The sequence below is a fragment of the Formica exsecta genome, unplaced genomic scaffold (genome assembly GCF_003651465.1).
Source record: "Formica exsecta isolate Colony F162 unplaced genomic scaffold, ASM365146v1 scaffold1473, whole genome shotgun sequence".
Lineage (NCBI taxonomy): Eukaryota > Metazoa > Arthropoda > Insecta > Hymenoptera > Formicidae > Formica > Formica exsecta.
Window position 1 is genome coordinate 395,044 of NW_021848804.1, and position 9,425 is coordinate 404,468.

General features: G+C 39.6%; 1 protein-coding gene across 9 annotated transcripts in view; it reads right to left on the reverse strand.

Annotated features, from left to right (window-relative positions):
* LOC115246320 (serine/threonine-protein phosphatase 2B catalytic subunit 2-like) overlaps positions 1–9,425 on the reverse strand; it is a 130,513-nt gene that overhangs the window by 28,423 nt on the left and 92,665 nt on the right. The gene's annotated exons all lie outside the window — the stretch shown is intronic.

Genomic DNA, 9,425 nt, shown 5'->3' on the forward strand with positions numbered 1-9,425 from the left:
TGAAGCGGGCGCGCCTTATGTCCTCCTATCGTGTTCGCAGCATCTATATAGATTCGCAATAGTGCTTCAATAGCGCTATCGCATCAGTCTCGATGCTTTTCATCTCATGTCGATCTCAAATTTCGTAACTGCAAGAGTTTGATTTATATACATAAAACGTAATGGAACAGAAATCAGAATATTTTTTTTTTGTAACACAAATTTTTCTTGTTTTTTAATTCTTTTTTTTTAAGCTTTTTTATCAGCTTTTATCTATTATGTTTCATAATATTACTCTGCACCAACTTGTTTCTCTTTGAATATATAAATATAATATATAAATAAGTCATTAAATCTCCGAATCGTATTTCAAATATTAAAAAAAAAAAAAAAACACTAACCCACGAGATATAACTTATGAATTTTATGTGATTATCTTGGAAAATTTTGCGTTAACTTGAACGTTTTACATCACATAATGACACGTATAAGGTATTATACGTAATTATATAATTGTTTATTGCTATTAATTTACGAATTCGTAATTAAGAAATATTTCTAGTTTTTTGTACATCTTTAGTAAAAAACAGTGCATTATTATTTAACTGCTAACAGCATTCTGTGTATATATAAGATAAATAAGCATCATAATTTTTATATTATAGCACGATATATGAATAAATAATTAATTTTTTGTTTAAATGTTAAAGGTAATCAATTTGACGGAGGCGTTCTTACATCGGAGTATCATCCTTGGAGCTTGAATTGTGTGGCTGTTTTATATATATGCCCTTAAAGACATCTCGCAAAGATTATTAAAGGAAAGTTATTCGAATGAAAGCGACAAGGCGGTAAGCATGTTCCAAGTAATATATTGAAAGATGATCTCGCCCCATGTTCTTCGGCGCGAGAAATGACAATTAAGCACTTTCGAGCTTTACGCATTGTTCAAATATTTTGATTATTGCCACGCAGCATATGACACGCGTTAGCTGTCTTGCAGCTTTCGATTCCGCCTGATACGGGTTCTGCGAGCGAGCGAACGAACGAACGAAACCGATCTCATTACCGTCGTCTCACCGAATAATATTACGCTGCGGCGGCGCGAAGCACGAGTGTTAGAATTTTTCGGCCACGGGAGAGAGAAAGAAAAAAAAAAGAAAGAAAGAGACGAGCATCTTGATAAAAGGGAAAACGCGTCATTTCGTGAATTTACGAGGCGATTTTATCGTCACCGTCGATCTCGCGCCGGGGAGTTTCTTGTCTTGGTATACGTTTGAATAATTAATCCGTTCGCTCCACGTATATCCACATCAGGGATGCAGCGCGTTACCACCTCGAGATTACGAGACCGTATACTTATCCGGTATGCTTAACATAGTCGGTGACGGACAGCGGCCCGACAGATTTTTAAATTGCAAAAGCGGGTCGCATCGACCGAGTATCCTAAACCTTCTCGCTAAGGGATACTCTACCTTTTGATTCTGGATTACCTGCGGGCAGAGGTCATTCGCTTTTCCTGTTTTTTGATTTATATCTTTCGAAACTTTATCGATTTCAAAAGATAATGGAAACTAATTGTTTATTGAGAAATATTTCAAATATTAAAAAAAAAAAAAAATACTAACGCATTATCCTAATTATTCGCATGATGGGATCAAATTTTCCCGTAAATATTTCGTACATATACTCAAATCAAGTATATATATATAGAATTACGTCATTTGTCGCAATTAGCTAATTATGAATATTAAAATGGGGAATCGCTATTCTTTACTCTCGTGATATATGAGACTCCTTCTTTGGTCATGCGAAAATTCCCATTTGAAGGAAATATTAATTAAAATTGCGGTTTCATGCCAAATTGTGGTCGCGCTCGCGGAGGGTAAGATAAAGTGCGAAGATGAGAAGGGGAGGAGGAGGAGGAGGAGGAGGAGGAGAGAAGAAAGCGTCGTCGTTCCGCGGCACGAAACAAATGTAATTCAACATGACGCTCGGCTCATTTCCTTAATGGAATGTTTCCTTTGCCCGTGACAGACATCCTTATGCATCGTCTGTGGATTACGGGCGAAAAATCGCTCTATGCTCGCTCGCTCGCCCTTTCCTTTTCGACCTTCTCTACAAGCGGAAACGCTCGTAATGCGCCGGATCGACGCGATTCTCTCTCTCACGTCGCGACGCCACTGTTTCGATCGATACACCTCGGACAACGCTTTGTGTCGTATATCACACATAGAACGATATCTCAACGGTATCCTTTACGCGCAATTCCCACGTGGAGGATCCCTTTCAATCGTGCTCCCTGCCCGCCCACGCTCTCCCCCTCTCTCTCTATCTCTAATCTCGCGATGACGCGTGTTTAATCGTGTTTACCCCTTTTATCCGCGTTCTGCCCGCGTAATCCGCGATTTATATTAGTCTCTGGGAAAACACACCGCGTAAAGATCAAAGATAGACGCGTCCAACGAGACCTCCGTCCGTTTTGTTGTCGCTGTCGGCGTTCTCAGAGAACATGTGAAATGCGAAAAATGAACGGAAGCTCGAATGTATAGATCGAATGTAAAAGCTGCATATACGTCGCGCAAAAAATCGTTAAAAATGACTCGCGGCCTTTTGCTCCTATATTTATAGAAACTGTATCCAAAGTCGTTAATTTTAGTATTCACGCCTTTCTTATCGATGTATGTATAATAGATTTCTCGATAAATATTTACTTTTCTCGAAAAGAACATTTATCCTCTTTTTTTAGTAGAACTTTTGTTAGAAAATATCTTTAATTTCATCAAAAAATTGATTTCTTTTTCAGTAATTTTAAACTTGAATTAAACGCCTTTTATAATAAAGTATTATTGTAAGAATCGTGAAGCAAGAGAGCATGAACGAGTCCACGCTGAAACTGCTGTAACGAAACAGCAAAGTTCTATTCTGAATGCGCTTTAATTAACTGAAATCCACGTCTCCCTTCTGACGGAAGCAAACTCTTCCTCGCAAAAGATCGCAATGTTCCAAACAGCCTAGCCCACCACCGCATTAAGAAACACAAACTCTCCCTCTGGTAATTTTTAGCCCCACGCAGGGAGACTGGCTTCCCACGATAATGCGATTACGTGATTACGCGTGATTGTTGTACGCATACCTCGTCAAAAGTCTCTCGTTGTAACTTGCTTGGTACTTGGGCACATAATCACCGTATCCCCGGAGTTCCACTGAAAGTTTCTACACTGACAGTTCGGTTCGTTAGTCACGCGGGATATTTCGCGTTGATAGCGAGACGCAATCCTACGCCTGAGAAATTCTCATCGAGAATTTAGATGAATTCGCGCTGCCTTTGCGCGTCGCCGAAGGAGAAACTTGCCTCGTGGCAAGTGTCATTTTCGCGCAAATTTTCAACGCGCAGAGACGATATAAAAGAAGGCAGAAAAAGAAAAACCAAAAGAAGGAAGAGAAACGAGTAATGCATTAATGTGATCCGCGTTCGAGCGACCGAACGGGGTTAATAAAGTCGGCGGACGCGGTTGTTACACTAAAACAATTATCGAGCCCGATCGCGCCGCTAATCGCGTTCAATATTTTCGAATAAAGCAAGTGCGCAGTGCTTTTTTTTGCGGAGGAACAATAGCGGACGTTCGCGAGCGAGGAAAACTCGTTCGATCGTCGTTAAAGGCTGAAATAAATTCGCATTAAATCTGACCTGAACGTCAGGCTATTCCATTCCAATCGATCAAGTTGCGAGCTAAAATGTTTCACACGTCATTTCGCTACGATAGAAATACTTAACAGTGTAATATTTATCTAACATTAAATCAAAATATTTACCTTCCCCTTCGATAAAATAATTCAAGAACGCTCGAGGAGCATAGAGTAATCTGACGTCGATTGTATCTACTACTTGTCATCATTGTCGGCATTTCATCCGTATTTATCATGCTCGCGATTTAATTCGTAGCAAGCAATGTAAACGACGTGAAACTGACATAGACACTCCCGCGATGGCAGACAAGACGATAATACTTTAATGATGCATAATTAAAGCGGCAAGTCCGTTAGTAACTACAATTCCCCCCGACGCAATCGCCTTACGACGGATTATATAAAACTTGGCCCGTTCAAACGTTGATCCCACTACTGCGAGATATGTACATCTGGCATCGCCAGCCAAACTTGGGGGCTTAAGCGACGGTTTGGTTTTTGCGACCGTCGTCATCGTACAGATACGGTAGAATTACGAGAGAAGCTTTCCCCCTCTCCTCTACATTTGCCATGTTGTGTTACGCGACGTCATTTGGTATTCATATCGTTTATACTAGCGCTCGCGCGCAAAACATGCCTTTATACGCCGGGACACACGGAATAATGGAAAGAGGAGAAATGTATCCATTGCATAGTGCATGGTGTCCTATATCCCCTCGTTCGCATTGTATCGAAAAGAGCATGCAAAAGGGAGTACTACGATTTTGTAAATTAACGCAGTAAAGTGCCTTAATAACGGATTGCATATAATAAAATATGCGCATGCAATAAAAAAAAACGAGTAAAAATAACTGATATATTATATTCCATCGTATATATCGGGGAATAAAATGTTAAAATTCTCGCTGTTAGAAACGAAATTTGCTTACGGATATCGAAAGGTTGGATATTCGAAATGGAAGATGTTAGCGCGCGGATGGATGTGTCAAAAAAAATAGTAGCTTGAAACCTTTAAAAATCCTCGTGAAAACAAAAACGCGAGAGTAGTCTGCAAACGGCATTTGTCCTTGCAATTATCGACTTCCGATCGTTGTTCGATCTCGAAAAAACCTAGAAGAGGGAAGCGAGCGCGATGGATGTTGGATCGAAGAAAGGGCGGCAAAGATCTCCTCGATTTTCCCTCCGCTTGCCCCTCGTGCGTTCACTCTCGCTGTATCTACAGACTCGTTTTTTCGCAATTGTTCGCGTCGAGAAAGAAACTGGGCGATCGCCGCAGAGACGGGGACGGGCAAGAGAAAAGTGGGTTAACTATCGCGTGATCTCCCCCGAGAAATAGCTCGTAATCTGGAAGAGTAGATGCGGTTCTCCTCCGGCTTCTTCTTTTCAGCGCACATTTTTGCTTCACTTCGAAATTATTCGGGAGCTCTTAATTAATCTACAGAAAACAAAAATCCATAAAAAAACGCAGAATAATTTTTTATATCATAAAAAAGCATATATAATATTTAATTTTATTTATATTGTTAAGCTCTATTAATAAAGATATTTTATAAAAGAGGCATTCTTCAAATCTTCCCTCTCTCTTTCTCTTTTTCTTTATCCGAGATTAAACGCACGTTCTCCGATTTTAGAAGACGTCACTTTTTTCGTTCTATGGGGAATCGAGCAGAATCGGAAACAATCGTTGGAAACTTGCCGATGCTCGTTGCAGGGTGGCCTTTTGCTTTCTACTTCTACTTCGGCATCGACTTGTTCTCGGTAAATGGAGGGCGAGCGAGAGAATCTCGGGGGATTATTAATTGCCAGATATATTATTCTTTTAGACGTTTTCGATCGCTGGCTTTTTACGAAGCCTTATCACACGAGATACATTTACGTCGCGATCGGAAAAGCGAGTGAAATCGCAAACTCCCTTCGTCACGGAAGTAAACATCTATTCCTATCAGCTTTTAAATATTTATGGAACGTAGTTTGTAGAACGATTTATATCTCTCGCGACCTATGTGCGTGCGCATACACGTGAATAGTTCCACGTTTTTACCGCTGCTACTGTTTTGTATGCGATAAATAGCAAAAAAATATATGCAGTTACAGATTTCCGAAAATATCATTTTTTTATAATTTCACAGATTAAAAGTATCAATAAAATAAAATAATATAAAATGGAAATTGTGATGCGAGATATAATTTTCTATGGGTTCGACATTCTTTTGGTTTTATTTTGAATATTTAAAATAACATAGCATTCTTTTTCATATATTAGAATTCTACGATTCTTAATATTAAGTAGATGTGTCTTCGATTTGTAAGCATAATGTTTCTCATTTTAAATCATTTTAAATAACGAGAAGAAATTTTAATATGTCTCCTTTATCGAAACAATATAGTACAGTAGAAAATATAATACGAGAGCTATCCTTTATTACCTGTGTCCTTTATCTCCCGCGCGTTACGCAACATTTAAGACCTCCTTTTATTATGGCACTTTATATATAATGTTACATAAGTGTTTTTAGTACCGCGCTTTTCTGTGTTAGAAATTGTGATGCGAGATATAATTTTCTATGGGTTCGACATTCTTTTGGTTTTATTTTGAATATTAAAAATAACATAGCATTTTTTTCATATATTAGAATTCTACGATACTTAATATTAAGTAGATGTGTCTTCGATTTGTAAGCATAATGTTTCTCATTTTAAATCATTTTAAATAACGAGAAGAAATTTTAATATGTCTCCTTTATCGAAACAATATAGTACAGTAGAAAATATAATACGAGAGCTATCCTTTATTACCTGTGTCCTTTATCTCCCGCGCGTTACGCAACATTTAAGACCTCCTTTTATTATGGCACTTTATATATAATGTTACATAAGTGTTTTTAGTACCGCGCTTTTCTGTGTTATTAAAGATTAAGGTTTTTACTGTGGAAACTTCGTAAAATAATTTTCTCAATTTTTTCCCCGAAGAAAACGCCCAAAGGAAACGCCGTGCCGGGTCAATGCGTTTCAAGATTGCTCCGACGTTCTTTGTACCTCACCCTTCAATTCCTGCCCCTCTCTCCTTCACCCCTCCCCCACCTGTACGCCTCGCCTTGTTGTTATTATTATTCTTATTAAAGTGGGTTCGCGCGCCGCGACACGCATACACATGCATACGCGCATGCGAGCGTGCAAGCGATTAACTTAATAGCGGTGCGATAGCGCGAGCTCGCCCGCTATTTAAAGCGCCTCCCGGAACACGATCGCATAAATCGCAAGTTTTCAGCCGATAAAACGCACGCGCCTTGCACACGATGCCCCCCTCTTCGCCCTCCGCTCGCTCCTCTATAAATTAGACGTAGTTAATGCAGCATGACCGATAAGGAATTGAACGGCTTTAATAAAGATCTACGACCCCCCCTCCTTCTGAGGGGTCTAACGTTGATCGTTTCTCGATGTTCATTTCAGTGGATTCTTCGAATCGTTAATGATTAACTGCGATTTTCTCTCCGAAGATGTATGCACACAAAAGAATCCCCCACGAATCGAGGTCGCAAGAATTGCGTTTTAATAAAACAGCGATGAGAGGTCGTGCTACGTGATTGTGTGTGGTGTGTTTTATTAAACAGTGAGTGTTTTAATAACTCTCGCGACATTCATGCAAATATCCTCTTTCACAATTTATGGATCTTCAAGTTTGAATGTAAAAAATATAGTTACGCATGTGCTGTTTTAAACTTATATCTAAAGATTTTTTGTGTTTCTTCCGTACTCCTCCCCCCCCCCCCCCTCTTCTGATCATTTAAAAAGAATTAATATACTGTCTCATTATTTTTCATTGCGACAAAAGTGTCCGAAGGCAATTTCTCTCTCGTCGAGATGCCTTAGGCGTGCGAGTCACGATCAAAGATTCAGAACGATTATTCGGATGGCAAAAAGCGGAAAGAAGGTTAAATCGTTCGTTGAGAGCATTTCTAAGGTGCAGGACGCGTACGGGTCACGTTTTACAGGTTCTTGATCTCAAAGGATATGCGATATCGCCCGACCGGGACTGTCAATTTCCATATCAAACGTCTTGAAACGCCGGCGATAAAACTGTTTGTTAATAAAACATGGATTTCTAAATTTGGTCTCGTGATGGAGGATAAAGAGGGATCATGAAACTACGATCAATAATAAATTCTCGGAGAGAACCCTCGCTCGCACAGAGAATGATATTTATTACTGTCTGTTAAAATCATTTCGTTAAAATCATTAAATGTGTTAGCAGTTAAACGTGGATAATAATTGCGTTAATAATCTATTTTAAGATGCGAAATTTAGTTTACTCTTAATTGATTGCTGGAAGGCAAATCTATCCAAAGGTTCTTTCTCTTATATATGTGTGCCACATTTCTCATTATATTTAACTCATAATTTCTCGAGTAAAATTAAATACATTTTTTTCTCCTCCCTGAGCATTTTTATTCCGAACATGTCACGTTCCAAACGGCCGGAGTAGTCGAGGATTAATCTATGTCGTTTTACGGTGCCGCATCATCGTAATTGTGCGTCGTTTTCCTTAATTAACTTGGAGATGCTGAGCTTCGCAAGAGCTTCGTCGATCTTTAAGCGAGATTGCCGCGCTTCTATTTGACCTTCTCTTGAGATGCCATCTCTCCCTTACTCTCTGTATATCTGTCTGTCTCTTTCTTCCTTCCGCTCTCGATTTTGATCGCGATTTCGGACGCCGGAATTTTTCTTTACGAGGGAACATCGCGAGAATAAAAGCGAGTTTTCCCAAAAACTGAGATGCAATCCAAGCAGCTGGCGTTGCGAAAAATTTGACGAGATGCTTCCCGAAGTAAAGGACGGACGCGATTCACGGGCTCGATATGAAAATAGCACAAATTTTACGGGCGCGACGAAATACAAAATTGCTCATCGCTCTCGAACGTATCGAAGCGAAACCCGATGTCGATAGCTGGGAAATACGGGTGTCACTCGGAAATTCCGATTGCCAACCAGCCCCTCGAAAAGGGGCGAGCTCTCGAAACAGATAGAACGCGCGGTATCGAGATGAGTTCGGATGGGAGAGCTCAAGAAATCCGCGAATCTATTTTCCGTCTTTAATGATATACGGTCAAAATTACTTATCACGAGAATAAATCGTTGCTCGATAAATAAAATTTAGCTACAATACATAAAACGTACACAATATAATTGTGCACTTACACATTACTAATTCATATAATAAGAAAAATAAAAGTGCTGGCAAGGATGTTGTTAAAAAAATAATCATTGATAATTTTATCGATCGGCGTAATAAAACAAATCATAATAATTATACATAATGATAATAATAGAACATTTGTAAAATAAATGCTCTCTCTCTCTCTCTCTCTCTCGTGTTTCCGGCTATATTTAACTTTAATTTATCTTATTCCACGCGTGTCTGTATAAATTTATTTTATTGCTTATCTCTCGAATCATCTAAATGTAGATATAATGTGTAGTCAGGATACATTGAGACAAAAAAAGTCAAAGCCGAAAAGGAGCGACTGACGAACGCATTAACGCATTCGGGGCGCGTGCACGCACGCCCGTGTGTACCGCACGCAATGCAGGAAGGTAAAAGGCGTAGGTGGACGGATCGATAGAGCAGGTGGCAGCACGTCGGTGCTCTCCCTGGCTCGCTTCCGGCGAGGCGGAGAGTCCAATGACACTCAGCCGATCGAACGATTGGCCTGGCATGATTATGAGAAATAATATCAAGGCTAATGTGCGTGCAAGCA